Source organism: Melanerpes formicivorus, unplaced genomic scaffold (assembly GCF_026170545.1).
Source record: "Melanerpes formicivorus ecotype bairdi unplaced genomic scaffold, bMelFor1.0.p_v2 SCAF_3, whole genome shotgun sequence".
Classification (NCBI taxonomy): Eukaryota; Metazoa; Chordata; class Aves; order Piciformes; family Picidae; genus Melanerpes; species Melanerpes formicivorus.
This window is the reverse complement of record NW_027142355.1, coordinates 5,296,205-5,321,510: the sequence shown is the minus strand read 5'-3', so window position 1 is coordinate 5,321,510 and position 25,306 is coordinate 5,296,205. Positions and strand designations below refer to the sequence as shown.

General features: G+C 43.6%; 1 protein-coding gene across 2 annotated transcripts in view; it reads left to right on the top strand.

Moving 5' to 3' along the window:
* Positions 1-25,306, top strand: part of LOC137455036 (synaptotagmin-1) — a 535,786-nt gene that overhangs the window by 164,575 nt on the left and 345,905 nt on the right. For both annotated transcript variants that reach the window (XM_068165552.1, XM_068165544.1), the window contains exon 3: positions 13,830-13,891. The gene's annotated coding sequence lies outside the window, so the exon portion shown is untranslated. The remainder of the gene's footprint in view (positions 1-13,829; positions 13,892-25,306) is intronic.

Here is a 25,306-nt window from a genome sequence, read left to right as displayed (position 1 = left end):
TAAGGGATATGAACATGAGCCAGCAGTGTGCCCAGGTGGCCAAGAAGGCCAATGGCATCCTGGCCTGCATCAGGAATAGTGTGGCCAGCAGGAGCAAGGAGGTCATTCTGCCCCTGTACTCAGCATTGGTTAGGCCACACCTTGAGTCCTGTGTCCAGTTCTGGGCCCCTCAGCTTAATAAAGATTTTGAGATGCTGGAAGGTGTCCAGAGAAGGGCAACAAAGTTGGGGAGGTGTTTGGAACACAAGCCTTATGAGGAGAGGCTGAGGGAGCTGGGGTTGTTTAGCCTGGAGAAGAGGAGGCACAGGGGAGACCTTCTTGCTGTCTACAACTCCCTGAAGGGAGGTTGTAGCCAGGTGGGGGTTGGTCTCTTCTTCCAGGCAACCAGCACCAGAACCAGAGGACACAGTCTCAAGCTGTGCCAGGGGAAGTTTAGGCTGGATGTTAGGAAGAAATTCTTCATAGAAAGAGTGATTGATCTTTTCCAACCTCTTACATTCTGTGGTTCTGTGTGGAATGTGTTTAGGAAGAGACTGTATGAGGCACTTGGTGTCATGGTTCAGTCAATTAGGTGGTGTTGGGTGATAGGTTGGACTTGATGGTCTCAAAGGTCTTTTCCAACCTGGTTGATTCTGTATTCTGTTTAAATGGGCAGCAAATATTGAAGCTCTTTCAACTGTAAGTCTCTTTAGGGTAATACAGAAAGGTTATTAGAACAACTTATGCACGGATTGCATTGCTTAATCCACTGAGGTGCTGGTATTCAGTATCAGGTTTTGGGAGTGAATTGCTTACCCACATTAGTGCATTTTTGTGAAGCTAAATCGAGATATAAACTTTTTAAGCCTTACACCAAACTCCCAGCACAAAACCAGCAGCTCCATTATGTAACACATAATCACTTCCAGCAGTGGATACTGCAGCAGATTGTTTTGCCCTGTGATAAAAGCAATTAGATATTGAATCTCCAAACACTGCAGTGTAGCTGAGCACGTATGGAAAGCCCTGAAGTTCTTAAGAATATTTGCAGTTAGATGACTTGTGTTAATTCTATAAAATACACCAACTATTAATGTAAAGATCTATGTTTTCTTTCTAGGCAGGATTTATAAGATTGATTAAAAACCTCACTGTGCCACCAACGTACTCTTGTCACCAAGAGGACCAGTGCTGTTCCGGGTTGGATTAGAAGGACTGTGGTTAGTAGGTTAAGAGAGGTTCTCCTCCCCCTCCTCTACTCTGCACTGGTGAGGCCACATCTGGAATATTGTGGCCAGTTCTGGGCCCCTAAGTTCAAGAGGGACAGGGAGCTACTAGAGAGAATACAGAGCAGAGCCACAAAGATCATTAGGGGAGTGGAACATCTTCCTTATGAGGAGAGCCTGAGGGAACTGAGAGCTCTGTAGCTTGGAGTGGAGGAGCCTGAGAGGTGACCTCATTGATGTTGATAAAGATGTACAGAGTGAGTGCCTGGAGGATGGAGCCAGGCTCTGCTGGTTGATGCCCAATGACAGCACAAGGGGCAATGGTGGAAGTTGAGGCATAGGAAGTTCCATGGAAACAGGAGGAAAAACTTTTTCACTGTGAGGGCAACATAACCCTGGAAGAGGCTGCCCAGGGGGGTTGTGGAGTCTCGCTGTCTGTAGATATTCAAGACCCACCTGGATGTGTTGCTGTGTGATCTGGTCCAGGTGATCCCGCTCTGGCAGGGGCGGGTTGGACTGGATGATCTTTGGAGGTCCTTTCCAGCCCCTAGTATTCTGTGATTCTGCAATTAATCTTGGCCTATAGCTGTAATAAGCAACCTAACCCTCGCTTCTCAAACCTATTTTGCTTGAAACTGATGTTTTATCATTTGATATAATCCAAGAAAGTAGTGAAATAGTGTTATGAAGCAGGTAATGAAAAACTGCTGGGGTGTGTTTTGTTTGCTTGGCGTTTTGGGGGGTTTGTTTGCCTTTTTGTGGGTCTTTTTTGTTTGTTTGTTTGTAGTTTTTTGAGTTTGGTTTTGGTTTTTATTTTTTCAGGGGTGGGGAGGGGTTGGAGGTTTTTTTTTAATGGTCTAAAATGACTCTACCTGAAAATATTTTGAATTAAGTGTGATGAAATGCCGTCGTGAGAGTGCTGCTGAATGCTTGCAACATTTCACTGTGGAAAATGAAGTTGCCCTCTGATGTACAAAGTTTTTTAGGGCTTTTTATTACTACTGAGTGTTAGTGGTGTTCTCACGTACTCATATTTGCAAGTGGAAGAATGTGGGCTGCTTGTAAGGTTTGCCAATTCTACTGTTTTCTGAGATGTTGGCTGAGCCATAACCAGCAGTCACAAAGCAGGAATGGCAAGTGTGCACTGTGAAGATTCTTCCTCCAGCAGCTCCACACTTGCTGTGCTGCAGATGCAGCAAAGTGGTTGAAGTGTATTGTGAACTTGTCTGCTTTAATGCTGTGTCATATGCAAGAAATTTCCTTGGAGCCTGTGACACATTTGGTGTTCATCCACATCTCTGGCATCATCACAGCCTGGGCTGCATCAAGTGAAGCATAGCCAGCAGGTTGAGGGAGATGTTTCTTCCCTTCTGCTCCTCTCTGGTCAGACCCCACCTGGAGTACTGTGTCCAGTTCTGGAGCCTCTGTTACAGGATCTGGAAATGCTGGGACATGTCCAGAGAAGGACCACGAGGATGATCAGAGGGCTGGAGTTCCTCTCATGAGATAACAGACTGAGAGAGTTGGGGCTGTTCAGTCTGGACAAGAGAAGGCTTTGAGGAAATCTTGTGGCCTTCCAGTATCTGAAGGGGGCTGCAAGAAAGCTGGGGAGGGACGTTATAGGGTGTCAGGGAGTGATGGACTGGGAGGGATGGAGCCAAACTAGAAATGGGTAGATTCAGACTGGATGTTAGGAAGAAGTTCTTCTCCATAAGGGTGGTGAGACACTGGCACAGGTTGCCCAGGGAGGTGGTGGAAGCCTCCTCCCTGGAGGTTTTGAAGGCTAGGCTGGATGTGGCTGTGAGCAACCTGCTGTAATGTGAGGTGTCCCTGCCCATGGCTGAGTCCAGTGCATTTGCAACTCACTTGTTTGTGCACAGCAACCTCTGCCATGACCTGTGTACCTCTTTCTAATATGTCTAATTTTTTTTTAACCTCTTATGTACTGTTCTACATCACTTCTTACTGGCAAGGAGGCATGGTGGTGGGTGTGAGAGGAAGAACGCTGTCACCTAATAAATGGTAACTTAGAAGAGTGCTCCTTGGAATGCTTTGGGTTGGGTTTTTTTGGGGTGGAGGTATGTTTAAAATTAATTCCTGTTGTGTTATATTACAGGCCTTGAATTCAGTCAGTAATGACCTCAATAGTGCCTGTTTTAATGTAATCCCTGCTTGCTGACTGCTGTTCCAAGAATAAAAATTTAAGCCAAAAGATTTAATTAAATCCTTTGGGATTAGTGCTCGCTGGGCTGGGGAAATTGCATATCAACCTTTTCTCTGTGCTCTAACCATGCGGTTTGGTATTTGAATAGGAGGGTGTCCAAGAGACACAACTCTGAGTTCATCAATAATTTACATTTTTGTTAGTTACAAACCTGGTATTTGGGATTCTGTTGCCATGGCAATCCATCTGGGCCTGAACAGAGAGTGTTTTAAGTGGTTGTTGGATAGGGATTCACAGTGTGTGCTTTAAATCCTTGCTAAACTAATCCTCAGATCTGTTCTGTGACTTTAGGCTTGGACAAAATTAATGTTACTCACAGTAAAAAGTTTATTCCAAGCAAATTAAAGCCCAGAAAATATTAGACTATGCTTGTAAAGTTCATTATGGATGATAATTTCTCTTCCAGTATGTGAAGCAATTAATAGATGTGCACAAGTCCTATTCCTCTTTTTTTTTTGTGCCCAACATACATTCAGTGTGTTGCACATTATGCAAGTAGAAATTACCCAGACTCTGTAGTGATTATTAGCTAATTTCAACTTCATAATAGAATGCAAGCCTCATTTTCCCAGATGTCAGTTCTGTGTTATACAGGATGGCAGTCTATTCATAATATCATCTAGCTTCTACTTCCCATTAATTCTATAGCAAAGAATAAAATCTGAAATTCCCATTTTCATTTCTAGCACTACCAGCATCATGTTTTAGAAGAGAATAGAATTAACCAGGTTGGAAAAGACCTTTGAGATCATTGAGTCCAACCTATCATACAACACCATCTAATCCACTAAAACCATGGCACCAAGTGCCTCATCCAGGCTCTTCCTAAACACTTCCAGTGAGGGTGACTCCACCACCTCCCTGGGCAGGACATTTCAATGGCCAATCTCTCTGTCTGGGAAGAACTTTCTTCCTAACACCCAGCCTAAACCTCCTCTGGCACAGCTTGAGACTGTGTCCTCTTATTCTGGTGCTGCTTGCCTGGGAGAAGAGACCAACCCCTACCTGACTACAACCTCCCTTCAGGTAGTTGTAGACAGCAATAATGTCTCCTCTCAGCCTTCTCTTCTCCAGGCTAAACAACCCCAGCTCCCTCAGCCTCTCCTTACAGGGCTGTGCTCCAAACCCCTCCCCAGCTTTGTTGCCCTTCTCTGGATGTGTTTGAGCATCTCAACATCTTTCCTAAACTGAGGACCCCAGAACTGGACACAGTCCTCAAGGGGTTGCCTAACCAGTGCTGAGTACAGGGGCAGAATGACTTCCCTGCTCCTGCAGTTCTCACTGTTCCTGATACAGGCCAGGATGCTTTTGAGGCTTTGTTGCTGATTTCAGTCAGCTGAACACCAGCTGATTTCTCATTAGAAGTTTGGGTTATATTTTCCCATTTGCCCACCCAAAAGATCAAAATGATTGATTCAAAACCTCCCAGATACACTACATGAGGGGATATCCTCAGGTCCAGAAGGTGATCACTAAACTCCTCTTCAGTCCTGGGCAAAGTTTCAACTCTGTGATAAACCAAAGCCCACCGGATTTCCAGAGCTTAGTTCTTCAAAACACACAAAAAAAGTTCAGTTGCATTCTCAAACTGCCACTGAACTATAATGGCATTGTATTAGCAGCTCTGTGTTACTCCAGAGTATAGAGATTTACTTTGCAAAATTATTCCTCAATGGTTGAAAGGACAGAAAAATATTCCAGTAGCAGCCATGTGCTCTACTAATGAGTGGATTAGGCAGTAGTCCTAAAGAGGCAAAAATTGTTTCTTAATGGCTCTTCCTGAACCACAGGATCACAGAATGTTAAGGGTTAGAAGGGACCTCTGGAGATCATTCAGTCCAATCCCCCTGCCAGAGCCAGACCATAGAATCCAGCACAGGTCACCTTGGAATGCATCCAGATGGGTCCTGAAAGTCTCCAGAGAAGGAGACTCCACAACCTCTCTGGGCAGCCTGCTCCAGTGCTCTGGGAGCCTCACAGTGAAGAAGTTCCTCCTCACGTTGAGGGGGAACCTCCTGTGCTGGAGTTTCTATCCATTGCCCATTGTCCTATCACAGGGTCCAGCTGAGCAGAGCCTGTGCCCTCCCTCTTGACCCCCAGCCCTCATATATTTATAGACATTTATTAAATCCTCTCTCAGTCTTCTCTCCAGACTAAACAGCCCCAGGGCTCTCAGCTTCTCCTCATAGGGCAGTGCTCCCATCCCTTCAGCATCCTTGTAGCCTTCCCTTGGACTCCCTCCAGCAGATCCCTGTCCCTTCTGACCTGGGGAGCCCAGAACTGGATGCAATATTCCAGGTGAGGTCTCACTAGAGCAGAGTAGAGGGGGAGGAGAACCTCCCTCGGTGTGCTGGACACAGTCCTATTGATGCAATTAAATCTCATCTCAGTCTTCTCAAGACTAAACAGCCCCAAGGCTCTCAGCCTGTCCTCATAAGGCACATGCTCCACATGTTGAAACAGTAATAGCATATAGAGAAGGCCTAAGAGATGTTGACAAATTTCTAATGACTATGCAAGTTCTATTTTGTCTTTTCCACTCCAGCCCACAATGAATAGTGAAGCCTGTAATACAAGGGGTGGATTTTTGCCATGTTTCTGTGATGCTAAAAATGCTGTCACCTGTGATCAATGTTGATCTCCTTTGTCTCTGTATGAGTCAAACAAAAGAAAATGCAAAGAATCCCTTCCTTGCAGTGGAGTAGGATTCCATTTCATGAGCAAAGATATGCTTGTATATTCTTAAATTCAGTGTGGCAGACTGAACTTCCTTTCTGTTAGAGGTCAAGTTCTTCTACCCCAGCTTAGTGGGGTGTGGTGCCTTGAGATTACCCCCCCAACCCACCAACTAATTAGAATTTGCCCCCAGAGTAAGAAAACTGGTTAGGCCACACCTTGAATTCTGTGTCCAGTTCTGGGCCCCTCAGCTTAAGAAGGACATTGAGACTCTTGAATGTGTCCAGAGAAGGGCAACAAGGCTGGGGAGAGGCCTTGAGCACAGCCCTGTGAGGAGAGGCTGAGGGAGCTGGGGTTGTTTAGCCTGGAGAAGAGGAGGCTCAGGGGAGACCTCATTGCTGTCTACAACTACCTGAAGGGAGGTTGTAGCCAGGAGGGAGTTGGTCTCTTCTCCCAGGCAACCAGCACCAGAATAAGAGGACACAGTCTCAAGCTGTGACAGGGGAGGTTTAGTCTGGCAGTGAGGAGAAAATTCTTCACTGAGAGAGTTGTTAGCCATTGGAATGTGCTGCCCAGGGAGGTGGTGGAGTCATCATCCCTGGAGGTGTTCAAGAGGGGATTGGACATGACACTTGGTGCCATGGTTTAGTCATGAGGTGTTGGGTGACAGGTTGGACTTAATGATCTTCGAGGGCTCTTCCAACCTTGGTGATACTGTGATTCTGTGAAAAGAAAACTCAGAACTCAGAAGCAAAATGAAAGTTATATTTACAAAAGGTAAGCTAAAATCTAGAAGTATAAAATGCAATGAAATATGTACAAAATACATTTACAGATATTTACAATTCAGGAAAGAAAATCCCAATACCTAAATAGAAGGATCCCTTTGTACAGTATTACACCCCCGTGGGCAGCCCAGAGTGCTGCTGCAACCTTCTTCCCCTTCCCAGTGCCTCACAGACACAATATCAAGCCAGCAGAAGGTCAGGAGAGAGCTAAGGGAGCAAAGCCATGCAAGCCACAGAGAGAAGCAGTGAAAAGGAGACAGAATAGTTTGTGCAGCAAAATTCATCCTAGTCAGCAAACCAATGGAATGATGTAGACATATCTATAATATTATCCTGCATCCAATCCCCTACCTTACTTACCTTTTACTCAGACATGTCCAGCTAGTTCCATTCTTGTTTACAACTAAGTCACTAGGCTAAAGTACTAGGGGGAATGCTAAGGACTAGGGGGAACGCTAAAGGACTAGGGGGAATGGAATGAAGCTGGAGGTGGGGAGATTCAGCTGGATGTGAGGAGGAAGTTCTTCACCATGAGAGTGGTGAAACCCTGGAATGTGTTGTCCAGGGAGGTGGTTGAGGCCCTGTCCCTGGAGGTGTTTAAGACCAGGCTGGATGAGGCTCTGGCCAGCCTGATCTAGTGTGAGGTGTCTCTGCCCATGGCAGGGTGGTTGGAACTAGATGATCCTTGTGGTCCCTTCTAACCCTGATACTAAAGTATCAGCCTCAAACTATGACATGGGACTGTTTCCATAATTGGTTGCCACTGAAGGCAACTGGGAACAGAGAGCTTAGAATTACCTAAAAAAAAAACCCCACATTTTGTTTTGATTGCCTTTCCATATCCTTATGACTAACTGAAGCAAAACTTGCAGATCATTTAAATGATTACTTAGCCTAAAATTGCATGCCCTGAAGTATCTTCTGTAGATACCATTTGTTAAATATAGATTATGCTTCAGAGGGATATTACAAGATGTATTCAGGCATAGCAAAATGTGTTCCTGTTGATATTTCCAATGGTTTCATTAGGAGAAGTCTTCCCTGACAAATATTGTTGAAATGAAAAAAAAAATAAAAGCACAAGAGAGAGCCTTGGAAGATCCTGGTGATATGACAGATGCTATTTGTAGCTCTGAAAATAGTTCTCACTGCAGGGAATCTCCTGCACTGAAGACCCACAGGAGTCCATAACCAAGGGTGAATGAATTAATCTTCCAACACATCTCATAAAAAATAGCCTGTGTTTAATAGTAAGTGATAGAAAAACAGTTGGGGTTGCTCTGGTAATTTATTTTTTTGTTAATCTTCCTCTAGAAATGTAAATCCATCCTGTTTATTTCTGTCTCTATATTCTAGCTCTGCAAACCCTTGCAAAGACTGCTGCTATTTAGTCTCCTCCAGAAGTGTGGGTTTTTATTGATTGGGTTTTACTTATTTATTCCAGACCTGCAACATGGTTTTCATATCACAGAGTCACAGAATCACCAAGGTTGTGAGACCTCAAAGATCATCAAGTCCAACCTATCACCCAGTGCCTCATGACTACTCAAGCATGGCACCAAGTGCCACGTCCAGTCCCCTCTTGAACACCTTCAGGGATGGTGACTCCACCACCTCCCTGGGCAGCACATTCCAATGGCTAACAACTCTTTCAGTGAACAACTTTCTCCTGACCTGCAGCCTAAACTTCCCCTGGTGCACCTTGAGACTGTGTCCTCTTGTTCTGGTGCTGGTTGCTTGAGAGAAGAGACCAACCCCCTCCTGGCTACAACCTCCCTTCAGGTAGTTGTAGACAGCAAGAAGGTCTCCCCCGAGCCTCCTCTTCTCCAGGCTAAACAACCCCAGCTCCCTCAGCCTCTCCTCACAGGGCTGTGCTCGAGGCCTCTCCCCAGCCTCGTTGCCCTTCTCTGGACACGTTCAAGAGTCTCAATGTCCTTCTTAAGCTGAGGGGCTCAGAACTGGACACAGTACTCAAGGTGTGTCCTAACCATTGTAGAGTACAAGGGCACAATGACTTCCCTGCTCCTGCTGGCCACACCATTCTTGATGCAGGCCATGTTTCATATGTTTCAGAAACTCCGTCTGTCGACTTCCAGGGAGCAGGTTTCTGTACATGAAGCACCAGTCTGACTCATGGTTTCACTGAAATTTGCTTCAGTGGTGGGTTGAAATTAACCCCCAACTGATTTGAGAGAATTACCTCGCAAAATAAAATTGCCAGACCAGCTCAGATGCTCAAATGCAAACGAAGCTCTATTTACAAGCAAAACCACAATCTAGAAATATAAAATGGAAGGTATGTGTACAAAATATACATTATTTACATATATGTACAACTTATAAGCAACACAAGAAGCCCCCTGGACAAAACCAGGGGGTTACTAACAGCTTGCCCCTCTCTGCTCGCTTCCCTCCACCATGTCAAAGGGAAAAGAGAGAGATAAAAAGCAGAGAGTAGCTTGTTAGTACTTAGCCACAACAAAAACACAGCCAAAATCAGCAAGCTAGCAGAAGCAATCAGCTAGTATCTGCTAGAGCTAAGAAAGAGCAAGAGTTAATTTATACAGCTAACTTTTTGTTAGTTATCAGACCAATGGGACTTGGAGGTGGTGGTGGATGAGCAGCTCAACAGTGTGCACTTCAGCCCAGAAAGCCAACCAGAACCTGGGCTGCAGCAAGAGAAGCATAGCCAGCAGGGTGAGGGAGGTGATTCTCCCCTTCTACTCCACTCTGGTCAGACCCCACCTGGAGCACTGTGTCCAGTTCTGGAGCCCCTATTACAAGAAGGGTCTGGAGGTTCTGGAATGTGTCCAGAGAAGTGCCAGAAGGATGAGCAGAGGGCTGGAGCTGCTCTCCTAAGGTAACAGACAGAGAGTTGGGGCTGTTCAGTCTGGAGAAGAGAAGGCTCCAAGTAGACCCTCTTGTGGCCTTTCAGTATCTGAAGAGGGCTACGAGAAAGCTGGGGAAGGACTTTTTAGGGTGTCAGGGAGCGATAGGATTGGGGTAATGGAGCAAAAATAGAAATGGGTAGATTCAGATTGGATGTCAGGAAGTTCTTCCCCAGGAGGGTGTTGATGCACTGGCACAGGTTGCCCAGGGAGGTGGTGGAAGCCTCATCCCTGGAGATTTTGAAGGCCAGGCTGGATGTGGCTGTTAGCAACCTGATCTAATGTGAGGTGTCCCTGCCCATGGCAGGGAGGGTTGGAACCAGATGATCCTTGAGGTAATTTCCAACCCTAACAGTTCTATGATTCTATGATTTAGACCTTATCATTATTTTTCTTTTGCATTCACTGGTAATCTATTTACATTCTATCACTTTCTACTTGAGATCTGTGGAAAATTTCCTAGGCATCAGCCTAAACCTGCCACACTTCCTCTAACACATAACCTGTATTTCATTCAGATTGTATCCAATTAATGTACCAGTAAACATTTGTGCTTCCTTTCTAGTGTCTGGCTTTGCAGAAGAAGGAAATAGTTAATCCTCTGAAAGGCTCAGTAATAACATGGCACAGCTTGACGGAGACATGTCAAGCTCAGAGAACTAGGGAAAGATGGAGACAGGGTACTGCAGAGCAGGTGTGACTCTGGGTGTTAATTTCTCTAAAGCACTTGCAGCTACCTCTGCTCAAGTGCAAGATGTACATAGAGGGCTGGACAAGAAGCTTGGCTTTGAAGCCCAGGAGAAATTTGGGATTAGAGCTTTTAATTGAACCTGTCTCTGAATGTGTCTGAATTTCAGATCCCTCCATTTGGAGTGGATTGATTGACAGGGAAAGGCAAAGTTTTGGTCGAACATCTTCAAGAGGTATTTAATACAGTAGTTCAGATTAGGTCTTCTGTGGCCTCTACCAGGACATTTTATACAGCTAATGAGGAGCTCCAAGCTGTGTAAGGCCTGCTAAGATTATTGTCAGCTGTATTACAAACTCTTAGTTAATCCCACAGCTGGGTTTCACACCAGCATCTGATTATTTTTTTCCCTAAACCCTTTGGAATATGTGTTTCATATCACTGTCCAGCTAACTCTGCACTGTTCATGTGTTCTACAATCCCCACTGATGTCTAGGACAGAAAAGAGGCTAATTTCAGTGCCATGGGTTAGCTGATTAGGTGGTGTTGTGTGGTAGGTTGGACCTGCTGATCTCGATGGTCTTTTCCAACCTGGTTAATTCTGTGATTCTGTCATAATTCCTACAGTTCACAAGAGTTTAAAATTTATTTGCAACATAATAGTCTATGCTTTGAACTCATGGCTCTCATCTCCCAGCAGCTGTTACTTGTTGCCTAACAGGTTTGTAGATTGACATGCAAGTGAATGATTTCTGGGACACCATAGACATTGACAGCACTATACACAAGTCAATACTTTATTTTTTTTACAGAGAATAAGGGAAAATAATATTTTTTTAATCCATGATGCTGTGAATTCACAGGCTCCCAGGATGAAGGGACCTCCAGAGATCATCGAGTCCAATCCCCCTGCCAGAGCAGGACCATAGAATCTAGTGCAGGTCACACAGGAACACATCCAGATGTGTCCAGAAAGTCTCCAGAAAAGGAGACTCCACAACCTCCCTGGGCAGCCTGTTCCAGTGCTCTGGGAACACACAGTAAAGAAGTTCCTCCTCATGTTGAGATGGAACCTCCTGTGCTGTAGTTTCTATCCATTGCCCTTTGTCGTATCCCAGGATGCAAGTTTGCAGAGCCTGTCCTCTCCCTCTTGACCCCCAGCCCTCAGATATTGATAGACATTGATGAGATCCCCTCTCAGCCTTCTCTTCTCCAGAATATACAGCCCCTGGTGTGGTAGTTTGAGACTTAACTGGGAGTTAAGAGCTCAGATGGGGGCAAGGCTGAGAATCTCTCCCCCACTTCCAGCTCTTCCCTCTCAACAGAGAGGGAAAATAAAGGAAGGAGCAAATCCACCAAACAATAATTTGGAGTTGGCTTGGAAGTAGAGAGGTAAAGAGTTTTCTTTAAACAATATATATATATAACAATAACAGATAAGGTTTACAAGGGCAAGGAACAAGGATGGATGGGAGGGGGACAAAAAAGAATATTACAAAACCAGTCTCTCTCCGAAGAGGCATGGAGGCAGCAGGGAGAAGGATCAGGCTCAACCACGTGGCAGAGGAGCAGGAAAGCAGCCACAGTAGCTCTCATCCAGGGGAGGCAGGAGCCAAAAGGAGAGCTAATAGCTGCAATGTCCTGCTTTTTATACCCTAGCTGGGCAGGGAAGGGGTAGTGGGACAGGCTCAGCTTCCCAGGGGGAAAACGCCCTGCAGGGGAGGGCAAAGTACCCCCAAGCCCTCCACCCTTCTTTGTATTTTTGTTTTCAGAAAGGGCATTGACCACCCACACCAGGGCTTTCAGCCCCTCCTCACCAGGCAGTGCTCCAGTCCCTTCATCATCCTTTTAGCCCTCCATTGGACTCTCTCTAGCAGATCCATGTCCCTCCTGAACTGCGAAGCCCCAAACTGGATGGAATATTCCAGGTGATATCTCACCAGAGCAGAGTAGAGGGGAAGTTCTGAAAGATGGTAGGACATGCTGGATGGAATCCTAATTTGCCTTTTTTGTATAGATCAAACTAAAAGCTGGTGTGATGTATTTTGACAGTCTTGGATAACAGCAGTTTCATTTTCATCTGACAAAGCAGATGTAAAATTAAAAGTGCGTTTACCTATCTCGTTAACTGTGCATCTGACTCCCTGTTTTACCTGCATCAAAATTGGTCATCTTCACACTTAAATGCCTTCACAGCTTGATCCTGCCTGTTCTTTCAAGTCAGCGTTGCCCTCACTGCAACCTTTATTGCCCATCCATCCCAATTTTCTCCCTTCTCTCCCTCAAGCTTTGTTCATGAAAATTGCAAATTGTAAAAAACGGTGAAGCCAGCGTGCTGTGTTCCTTTGAATCCTGTCTTACAGCTCACCTCTGTTGTGATGCCTGCAAACTGCCCAAGAAAGGCTCAGCAGCGGGTGTGCGGTGATCAGGACTTATTATGCTAATGGTCTGCATAGAACAGTGGGAGGGAGGCATCAAACACACCTCTGCAGTATGCCCCTCTCTTCCAGAAGCAGTGGGGGGAAGCTGTGGCTGTTGTTGGAGGCACAGGTTGTTTCTTCCTTAACTCCTCAGTCTGATGGGGTGATGCATCTAGGATCTAAGGCAGGAGGAGAATTTCATTTTGAGCACAGGGCTGCCAGCATCACAGTATCACAGTATCACCAAGGTTGGAAGAGACCTCAAAGATCATCAAGTCCAACCTGTCACCACAGACCTCATGACTAGACCATGGCACCAGTTGCCATCACCAATCCCCTCTTGAACACCTCCAGGGACGGTGACTCCACCACCTCCCTGGGCAGCACATTCCAATGGTGAATGACTCTCTCTGTGAAGAACTTTCTCCTCACCTCCAGCCTAAACTTCCCTGGTGCAGCTTGAGACTGTGTCCTCTTGTTCTGGTGCTGGTTGCTAGAGAGAAGAGACCAACCCCTTCCTGACTACAACCACCTTTCAGGTAGTTGTAGAGCGCAGTGATGTCACCCCTGAGCCTCCTCTTCTCCAGGCTAAACAATCCCAATTGCAGGTGTGAAAGCCTCTTCCCCTCTGTGAGTTCAGGAAAAGCTGCCGGTGCCTAGGTGCAATTCAGATGCCCAGAATTCAGTAGGAGATTTAAAAGGAATTTATCCCCTGGGATTCTGGATTTCCCACCTCTGCAGAAACTCTTCCCTTTTTGAGGAAAAACAAAAAAAGGAGCGATGTGGATTCCTCTTCTGGATGCTTTCACAAAACCCCAAGGCTTTGAATCTTGGAGGAAGCCAAAACCAGAGATGAAAACGGCAGACTTCTGTGGTAGGAATTAAACAGGGTAATCAGTTTTACATGGATGATAAATGCTTATGTTTGTTTGTCTTGCAGAAACGTGGAGGCCTGAATAAACAAAGAGAAGAGAGTCAAGCCCCCAGCTAGTATTGTGAACAGTAAGTGACCAGATTACATATTCTGAAGCTGAGCACTGTTGATGCTCCCCTTTTCCTATTATTTTTCCTCATTCACAGTGCTTTGAACAAGTGTCAGATACCAGTGCAGTGAGCCTCTCTGCCTTTTTATCTAACTCAGTTTCCATTTCACAGGGGTAGGTAGATTTTAAAAATGTTTTTTTGGTTTTTTTTGTTGTTTTATTAATCCCGTAATCATCTGAGGTAAGAGGCACAGATAATCCATGCAGTGTGTCTTCATCACTGGCCACCCTGAAAATACTGCTGCCGCCTTCTCATTAGACAGGAATTGTGATACGGGAAGGTACTGCCCGGAAAACAGTGTTACTCAAACGTTTGCTCACATGTGAAGTGTCACGGAAAAACACTTAGATTTATGGGAGAAGTCAGAAATTGTTGGGTTGTGACATGAGTTGTATAGGTTTGTGTTAACCACTTAATCACTGGCTAATTACTCTGAACTGCCCTGGCTGTGCTGGCCTTTTGTAACTACAGCTTCATAAAAAAAACACAGCATCAAGTAATTAAAGACTACTTGTTGAAAGAGGAAAATGAGCCATGGTTGCATATGGGATGATATTTAAGTCCTTTAAAGCAAAATAATCTCAAGTTGCTGGTGCGGTACCAGTTGTGATACAGTAGGGAACAGCTTTTGGCTGCTGCCACTCCTGAGAAATACCCAGTGGGAAGCACAGCAGGTGATATGGGCACACTGCATTAGTGGGTATTAAAAGGTGGCAAGCTCCTTTGAGAGCCAAAGCAGTTGGATGTGTGTTAAGGAGCTTCTATGAATAGTTCCAAGGGTTCCTCTGTGCTAGGAACACAGCCTGCGTTTTTGCGGTACAAAGTCAGGGATAGTAAGTAAAATCCAGAGGATACCTGCCCTGCTCTTCAGCACCATTTTGCTTGTGGAATATACAGCTGTGGGAGAGAAAGAATTGCATTGGCACGTGTGAGATCTCTGTTCATTTAGCCAAACCTCCCAAGGGAACAGACTAGCTTTGGATAGAAATAAGTCTTGGTTTTATAAAATCATTTTTTAAATTTAATTTATTTATTTTAGTTTATTCTTCAGTTTATTTTTTAATTTAGTTTTAATTTATTTTTTTGGTTTATTTTTAATTTTTAGTTTATTTTTAATTTATTTTTAAATTTATATCTAATTTATTTTTAATTTTTTAATTTAATTTAATTTATTTTTATTTTAGTTTTTTTTTTATTTATTTAAAAATATTTTTAATTTAGTTTGCATTTTATTTTTTAATTTATTTTTAATTTATTTTTAAAATTTATATTAATTTTTAAATTTATTTTGGATTTTTTTTAATATTTAATTTTAAAATATTTTAAATTAAATTTAATTTTATTTTTAAAATTAATTTTTTAATTTATTAAAAAAGTAATTTATTTTTTAATTTAACTTATTGTTTTAAAAAATATTTAATTTTTATTACTTTTGTAATTTATTTTTAATTTTGTATTTAACTTATTTTGTGATTTATTTTTTAATTTATTTTTTAATTGAATTTTTATTTTACTTTTTAAATTTATTTTGTAATTTATTTTTATTTTTAAAAAATATTTATTTTTTAAAATATATTTTAAAATTTAATTTAATTTTAATTTTTATTTTTTTAAAATTTATTTTTATTTTTTAAATGTTTATTTAATTTTTTTTTAATTAAATTTTTATTTTAATTTTAAAATTTATTTTGTAATTTATTTTCAAACATTTTTTATGTAATTTATTTTGTAATTTATTTTTTAATTGCTTTTTTAAATTGAATTTTTATTTTGCTTTTTTAATTCATTTTGCAATTTATCTTTAATTTTAAAAATGTTTATTTTATTTTATTTTATTTTAGGTCAAAACAGTAAAAAGCAAAACGCTTTGATGGCAAAGAATATGTATGAATCTTAACAGCCAACAAATGCTCAGGTTCTCACTGGCACACCAAGTTCCATGGTGGGTTTTAACATCATATGTAATCTGGCATCATGAAAGGAAGTGTGTGACATTGGGCTGAGGCTGAGGGCAGTATAATGCCTGCTTCAAAATCTCCTTGGTTATTCCTACAGTGCACTAAACTCTGCTCCCAGTAGGCATTTTTGAGACATGTAACAAATTATACTTCTGTTCTAGAAGATCATTAGAAAAGTAATCAGTTTATAAAAAAGCCTTCTCAAAGCTCTTATCTTGTTTATCTATTCCTCCTAACCTTCCATTGCTGCTTCTATCAGTCATAATTTCCTTACCCTGTGTCTGTCCAGTCTTTTACCCTCACAACTCATCTGCTTCAACTTCGTGGTTTCTCCTCTTTGTGGTAGTTTTAGGCTATGCCTTTAGAAATTTTTCACAGACCTTGAGCAGTGAAGTAATAAAATGTAAACAAATCACTATTGGTGTAAAAAGGAAAACAAAGATAATTCTAAACAATCCCATTGGAAGAGGTAAGGGACTGCAACTAATTGTCCCCAAACAATCTCCTCCTCTTGCTTCTTCACTCTGGGACAGATACTAACTCACTTCTGCTTGACCTTGGCTGCATTGTTTCGGTATTGATTTCTCTGCTTCAGTCTCTTCTCCCTTTTGTACAGGGGTGCAAGGCAGGGCAGAGAGGGAGAAGCTAGTAGTTTCCCCTGGTCTTTGACCAAGAGGATTCTTGTACTGTTTATCAATTGTAAATATGTGTAAATATTGTAAATCCTGGATATTTTTTATACATATTCATTGCATTTCATTGGAGTTTTGCCTGTAAACACAGCTTTCATTTGCTTCCAGCTGAGATGGTCTGGCAAATTTAATGTTGGAGGGAGTGAGGGGGTGGAATTTCAACCCACCACATTCTTATCTCCCACAAAAGGCTATCTCCTTGTCCTTTTGGCTGAGCTGTGTTGCAGAGCATTCCCAAGCTTTGGCAAATTTTAATCTTGCCATTTCTAGTATGAAAGAAATACTCTGCAGGCCAAGAAGAGCATTCTTGGTCTTTTGGGTTAATAAAGCACAGAATACTGCTGCCTACCTAAATCTAAGGTATTTGTGATGGGTTTCAAGGTGATGAAATATGAGCCAAATCTGGCACTTTTTGTTGAACATGTGGAAATACATGGTGGAACTTTGGCGAGCTGTTGTTTAACACATGGAATACCTTCAGCCAAATCTGTTGTGCTTTCCCTCTGTTGTGGGTTAAGGTTAGATGCCTTTAAGAAGCAGAGAGCTGGCAGTCCTCCAAGGGACTAGATACACAGAGGACATTGTAATCTATGTTATTTTTGTCCCATCAACCCTGTATCTGCAATATAAACTGAGTGCAGAAGTCATTGAGCCCTTTTTCTGGCTTTCTTTCCTCCTCTCTCTCCCTTCTGAGCACAGATCCCTGATCTCTTGCGATGTGGTGGAAGTTTGCTGTCTGGCTGGGTCTTGGCAAAGAGGGTTTTGTAGCAGACCCATTCGGATGGGTTTGGGGGGGGAGTGGGGAGGAAGGGTGGGAGGCTTGGGAGGGCATTGAAGTCTGGGTTGCTGAAAAGCTTTTGGCTTAATGAACTGGAAGCAAGCTCAAGTGTGAATTCAGATGTTTCACATTCAAGTAAATAGTGTAAATCATAAAATCATAGAACTGTAAGGGTTGGAAGGGACCTCAAGGATCATCTAGTTCCAAACCCCCTGCTATGGGCAGGGATACCTCACACTACATCAGATTGCTTAGAACCACATCCAGCCTGGCCTTAAAATCCTCCAGGGATGAGGCTTCCACCACCTCCCTGGGCAACCTGTGCCTGTGTCTCACCATCCTCATGGTGAAAAACTTCTTCCTGACATCCAATCTAGTTTTTTTCCATTCCCCCACCCCCCTCCTATCACTCCCTGACACCCTAAGAAGTCCCTCCCCATCTTTCTTGTAGCCCTCTTCAGACACTGGAAGGCCACAAGAAGGTCTTCTCAGAGCCTTCTCTTCTCCAAATTGAACAGCCCCAGCTCTCTCTCTTGCCATAGGAGAGGAGCATCGTCCCTCTGCTCATCCTCATGGCCTTCTCTGGACATGTGCCTGCACCTCCAGATCCTTCCTGTCATAGGGGCTCCAGAACTGGACACACTACTCCAGGTGGGGTAGAAGGGGAGAATCACCACCCTCGCCCTGCTGGCTATGCTTCTCTTGCTGCAGCCCAGGCTGTGCTTGGCTCTCTGGGCTGCAAGTGCACACTGCTGGCTCCTGTTGAGCTTCTTATCCATCAGCACCCCCAAAGCCTTTTCTTCAGGGCTTCTCTCAAGCCAGTCCCTTCCCAGCTTATATTGGTGCTTGGGATTGCCCTGACCCAGATGCACTTGTTCTTGTTGAAGCTGATGAAGTTGTTATGGGCCCAGCTCTGCAGCCTGTCCATGTCCCTCTGGATGGATCTCTTCCCTCCAACTGTCAGCTTCACCACAGAGCTTGGTGTCATCAGCAGAATTGCTGAGGGTGCCTCAGTGCCTCTGTTAATGTCGCCAACGAAGATGTTAAACAAGCCTGGTCCCAGTACTGATCCCTGAGGGATTTCACTTTTCACTGGCCTCCACTTGCACAAGGACCCATTGACAACCACCCTTTGGGTGCAGCCATTTTAAGTTCTGAGTTTGTGGATCTTAAGTTTTGTCAGCAGGTGACTGATAGCTTACATGCATAAATATTAGCAGTTCCAGAGCATAGTTCAGCTGATGGATGTATACAGAAAAAATCCATACCTCCTTGGAGAAGGTAAATTTCACTACTGCAGACACTTGGAAGATTTTCTCCTCACTTTGTATTCCTGTCCTAAGTGGCCAGAACTCATAGGCAGCTATTTCAGGGCAGTGTTTTTTTTCAGAGCAATGGATTTATTTGTGGGGGAAAAAAAATAATAAAAAAATCAACTATTGTTGGCACTTCATCACATACAAATTCTCTGTCCTGCTCTCAGGATAGGTTGACAGAACCTTTTCACACTATCCATCAGCTGATTTTTATCAGTCATGCTATTATGATTACAAACTACAAATGCTCTAACAATGAGTATATCATTACAGAAATGAAACTCCACAGTGGTTGTTTAGCATCTGTAAAGCATGCCATTTATTTAACACTCTCTTTGGACCATACATGGAAAGCTAGAATAATAAAACAGGATTGAAATTACATTTATCACTCATCTGTCATCAGTGAGGAGCAGTGTTACCAGCTGGACCAGGCTATACATTTAAGCTGTGGAGGGCAGTTCACAGATGCTGCCTTTGAGCCTGCTTAAAACACTCCCATGAAGTAGTTGTTATTCGTACACTAAACAACAAATCATTCCTCTAACACTGGGGTTAAGAAATTGTGGATCTTGGGTTTAAAATACTTTTTTGTTGTTATTTTTCCTCAACCTGAATTCAATCTTAAGTTAAATTTTAATTATCAGGTCATGAGAGGCAGAAGTACTGGATTCCAGACACAGGGAGAAGATAAAAGGAATATTATTCTTGTTAAGACAAGGATAAAATAAATGTTGTGATATAAACTATATTTTTGTAGGGTTTAATTGCTTTTGTCTTTTTTATGATGCAAATGCCTTTGTGATTTGGTATTAATATTGCAAGAGATTTCAATCAACCCTTGTGAAAGGACCTGGTTCTGCAATAAATGTTCAAAAAAAGATCACAGAGTCACAGAATGTTAGGGGTTGGAAGGGACCCTGAAAGCTCATCCAGTCCAACCCCCCTGCCAGAGCAGGATCACCTAGAGCAGATCACGCAGAAACACATCCAGGCAGGTCTTGAATATCTCCAGAGAGGGAGACCCCACACTCCCCCTGGGCAGCCTATTCTAGTGTTCTGTCACCTTCACAGGGAGAAAAAATTTCCTCATGTTTCGTTGGAATCCTCAACTTCCACCATTGCCCCTTGTGCTGTCTTTGGCCATCACCCAGCAGAGCCTGGCTCCATCCTCTGGGCACTCATTCTACACATCTTTATCAACATGAATCAGGTCACCCCTTAGGCTCTTCCTCTCCAAGCTGCAGAGCCTCATCTCCCTCAGTCTCTCCTCATAAGGAAGATGTCCCTCTCCTTTAATTGTCATTGCAGCTCTGCTCTGTATTCTCTCTAGTAGCTTTATCAACATGGATGAGGTCACCTCTCAGGCTCCTCTTCTCCAAGCTACTGAGCCCTCAGCTCTCTCAGGCTCTCCTCATAAGGAAGATGTACCACTCCCTTCATCATTTATACCATGTCCATTGAATTCACATAGCCAGCAGCAATCAAATTTCACCTGCCACATACTTTGGTTTATCAAAAAATTGACACATTTGGTGGCTGCTGGTTAATCACACTTTTTTCCCCCCTTTATTCTTATTTAATAAAAGTTCAGGTAACATGACATGAATTAGGAGAACTCACAACCAAAGCAGTAGTAGAGGGTAGAAGATGTCCAAACCACACTTTGATGTGAGCAGATGAGAGGAGACTTGGCCTTGCTGAAAAATTTTGTATAAACAGTTCAACTGTGTTATGTGTAAAAAAATAGAATTCATGTTAGACTTCCCCCTAGCTCATGGGCACACAATATTACCCTTGTTTACCCTAAGGCCTATTCCCAAAACTACTGTAGTCGATATTTTAACCATTTACCAATTTATATGGACCTCAAGGATCATCCAGTTTCAACCCCACTGCCATGGGCAGGGAACACCTCACACTACAGCAGGTTGCTCACAGCCACATCCAGCCTCAAAACCTCCAGGGATGAGGCTTCCATCACCTCCCAAGGCAACCTGTTCCAGTGTCTCACCACCCTCACGGGGAAAAACTTCTTCCTAACATCCAATCTGAATCTACCCATTTCTAGTTTTGCTGCAATCCTAGTCCTATCATTACCTGACACCCTAAAAAGTCTCTCCCCAGCTTTCTTGTAGCCCCCTTCAGATATTGGAAGGCTACAATTAGGTCTCCTGGGAGCCTTCTCTTCTCCAGACTGAACAGCCCCAACTCTCTCAGTCTGTGTCCACAGCAGAGGAGCTCCAGCCCTCTGCTTGTCCTCATGGCCCTTCTCTGGACACCTTGAATCACCTCCAGATCCTTCCTGTAATAGGGGCTCCAGAACGGGATGCTGTACTCCAGGTGGGGTCTCAGCAGAGCAGAGTGGAGGGGGAGAATTACCTCCCTTGCCCTGCTGGCTATGCTTCTCTTGATGCATAACCAGCATCTGGAGGTATGTTACATACCAGAGATAAAATAGCAATATGAAGGGTTCCTTGCTTTTGAAATGGCCAGGGGTTTGGGTTTTTTTTCCCCAAGTTGAATTTATGAGCCTTCAGAAAGAAATGAGCCTGTGGTTTCTGAATGTTCCCTGCTAATCACAATAATCTTCCCTTGCATTATGATTTCAATCTCTCATTGCAATCATAGTAATCTAGAAGCAGCACTGAAGTGCCCTCATTCCCTCTGCCCAAAGGTTCTGTCGTTGCCATTAAAATTCATGTACATATACTGCAGGCTTGGATGAAATAGTTCGTTTGAGTGTTCACACAACCTGAATTCTTTAATAAGGCCTTCCTCTAAATTAGTTTCACTTTCTTCTTTTTTTCTTCTTCCTTCCTGTGGTAGTTTTAGGCTATGCCTTTAAAATTTTTCACAGGTCTTGAGCAGAAAAGTAGTAAAATGTAAATAAATCACTATTGGGTGTAAAAAGGAAAATAAAGGTAATTCTAAACAATTCCACTGGAGAGATAAGGAACTTAAACTGGTTGTACCAAACCCATTTTTTCTCCTCTCCCTTCTCCTCCTTCTCCTTCTCCTCCTCCTCCTCCTCCTCCTCCTCCTTCTCCTTCTCCTTCTCCTTCTCCTTCTCCTTCTCCTTCTCCTTCTCCTTCTCCTTCTCCTTCTCCTTCTCCTTCTCCTTCTCCTCCTCCTTCTCCTCCTCCTTCTCCTCCTCCTTCTCCTTCTCCTTCTCCTTCTCCTTCTCCTTCTCCTTCTCCTTCTCCTTCTCCTTCTCCTTCTCCTTCTCCTTCTCCTTCTCCTTCTCCTTCTCCCTCTTCCCCCCTCTCCTCTTCCTCTCCTCTTCCTCTCCTCTCCTCTCCTCTCCTCTCCTCTCCTCTCCTCTCCTCTCCTCTCCTCTCCTCTCCTCTCCTCTCCTCTCCTCTCCTCTCCTCTCCTCTCCTCTCCTCTCCTCTCCTCTCCTCTCCTCTCCTCTCCTCTCCTCTCCTCGAGTCTCCTCTCCTCGAGTCTCCTCTCCTCTCCTCTCCTCTCCTCTCCTTGAGTCTCCTCTCCTTGAGTCTCCTCGAGTCTCCTCTCCTCGAGTCTCCTCTCCTCTTGCTTTTGAGAGATACTAATTTGCTTCTGCCTTGGCTGCGTTGCTTTGGTTAAGTCTAGCAGCAACTTTCTCTGCTCCTTTCTCCCTTTTTGTACAGGGGGGTTCTGGATAGGCAGGGAAGGAGAAGCTAGTAGCTTCCCCTGGTCTTTGACGAGGGGGGTCCTTGTGCTGTTTGTTAGTTGTAAAATATATGTTTTGTGCATATTCATTGCATTCCACTGTAGATTGTAGTTTTGCCTGTAAATACAGCTTTCATTTGCTTCCAACTGAGGTGATCTGGCAAAGTTAATGGGGGGAGGGGGAAGAAATTTCAACCCACCACAGCCCCCACAGTGGATGTCTGGACTTCTGCTAAATTATATAGTAACGTTTGCATAGCGTAAAGGCTTTCTGTTTTGTCTCTCTTTTAAGCAGTATACTCTCTGACACACATAGAAAATTCCCTTCCTCAAAACTTCTTTTTTTTTCCCCCACTTCTCCCCCTCACCCCCCCATTTTTGTATTGCAGACACAGCTTTGCATTTCTTAATGTGAGATCTCTGACACGGATTTAGAGTCTGTACTTCTTTGAGGTACGCTACTTACGCAGCCTCATTGTGCAAAGCACCTCTGTGTTTGTACTTCCCTGGGGCTTCAGTTTAGTTGTCATCTATCATTTTAGCACCGTGATTGATTACTCTCCACTCTTTAATTTATCTGCTGCAGCCTCTCAGCTTTTTCTTCAGTTGGTAAACACATGATTTTCGAGACATGCTTTTCAAATGATGTGTTTACCAAGTGCCCCAGAAGCCATGTAATCAGGTTTTTCTCAGCTAGGATTTTAACCATTTAATCCTTTTAACGGCTTCAATAAATTACTGGCTGATATTTTGCCTATTACTTGTAAGTTCCATACTGGAAATCCCTGTTGTGCTTTCCATTTGTCAATCGCAGAATCACAGAATGTTAGGAGCTGCCAGAGCAGGATCACATAGAGCAGAACACATCCAGGCAGTTTTTGAATGTCTCCAGACAAGGAGACTCCAAAAACACCCTGAGCAGCTTCTTCCAGTGTTCTGTCAACCTCACAGGGAAAAAAAAAAATCGCCTTCCTGTTTCCATGGACCTTCCTACGCTTCGACTTCCACCACTGCCCCTTGTGCTGGCATTGGGCATCACCCAGCAGAGCCTGGCTCCATCCTCTGGGCACTCATTCTACACATCTTCATCAACATCAATGAGGTCACCTCTCAGGCTCCTCCTCTCCAAACTACAGAGCCCTCAGCTGCCTCAGGTTCTCCTCATATTTAAGATATTCCACTCCCCTAATCATTTCTGTGACCTTCTAGTAGCTCCCTGTCCCTCTTGAACTGAGTGGCCCAGAACTCCAGATGTGGCCTCACCAGGTGAGGAGAACTTCTCTTGACCTACTAACCACAGCCCTTCTAATCCACCCCAGAATGGCATTGTCCCTCTTGGCCACACTGTCAATGTTGTGGTATTTTTTTATTCTGAAATAGAAGTGCATTTACCAACTGCTTCTTTGTCCCCCAGAAATCAGCAAAAGAAATGAGCACCTCTTTTATGGTGTTGAAGCCAAATGTGTGGCCTCAGGCTGCTGCAGTAGATTTTTAGCCATTCTTGCATATTAGGTTTCAAAAGCAAAATATTAGCTCTATTTATTTGTTGGGATTTCACAGGCCAGCTTCTGTCAGTAGGGTTCATATGTGCTTGTTTACTTCTCTTGTATAGTTGTCTTAGTTTAGAGTGAGACAGATTTGCTCTTTTACCTGTTCCAAAAGGGGCAAAATGCAATTTGCTCACATAAAACATTGGATAGGATTGGGAAGTTTAAATGGAAAGGCTATTCACAACCACATGCAACAGTACAAACCATATAAAGTACACCAAAATCCATAGTCTGGGCTTAACACAGAAGCCCTTTAAGCCAAAGCTTCACACAAACCTCTCCTCAAACCAAGCCCACATACCCAAGCCTTCATGCCCTCACCCCACCATGCCTCTCTAGTCCCCATACCACACCACTGTGACACAGCTAAAATTCAGCTTGGCAGCTCTAGGCCTAACTGGCAACATTGCCAAGGCCAACACCAGCCCTGCCTTGCAAAAGATAACTGCCTGGGCATCCTCCTGGGAGGAGGGCAGGGTGGGAAGGGAAGAAAACTGAGTCTGCAGCCAGTTTTGTAGGGGTGCAGGACTTCTGGGAATGCACTACAATTCCAGTCCACCTCTTGGACACGCTCTAGCCTCTGGAGGTCTTCAACTTTGTGGTTTCTTAAGGTTTAGGCTGGACGTTAGGAAGTTCTTCACAGAAAGAGAGATTGGCCATTGGAATGTGCTGCCCAGGGAGGTGGTGGAGTCACCATCACTGGAGGTGTTTAGGAAGAGACTGGATGGGGCGCTTGGTGCCATGGTTTACTTGATTAGGTGGTGTTGGATGATAGGTTGGACTCGATCTCAAAGGTCTTTTCCATCCTGGTTTATTCTGTTCTTAAAGGCACCCAGCCTCAAACTACCACATTACTATGTTCCTGTACTATAATTTGCTGTTTTCAAGCATTGCACTGATTATCAACTGTGCTATAATTTTAAATCAGACTCCTTCAGCATAAAACTGAGTTTCAGAGGTCCCTTCCAACCCCTAACATCCTGTGATTCTGTGATCCTTATGAGAATGGTGGCAGTGGTGTTTGCATTAGGGCAAAGTGTACTCACCTGGCAGCAGTTTTGCACAATTACTGAGGCAACTTCCAAGAATGTTGCTGCATATCAAAGAAGTTTTGCTTCTTGTCAAATTTTCTTTTCTCCTGCTGTTTTTATTAGCCTCTGTTACCTGTGTTTTTTTTAATGGGAAGGTTGCTAATTTGTTTTTTATTTATTTACTGTATTTACTGACTGTACTGAATATTTGTGAGTAAAATCTCTCAGTAAGAAGAATTATATTGCATCATCATGATGCAGCTTTGCTGACATTGCTGACTGATGTTGTAGCCCTGCCTCTAAGTATAAGCAAACAAAATGACATCTGCATTTTTGCATGCTTTAAAGAGGAAATTTGGTGGTTGGTAGTTGGTGTTTTTTTTCATGAAAGCAA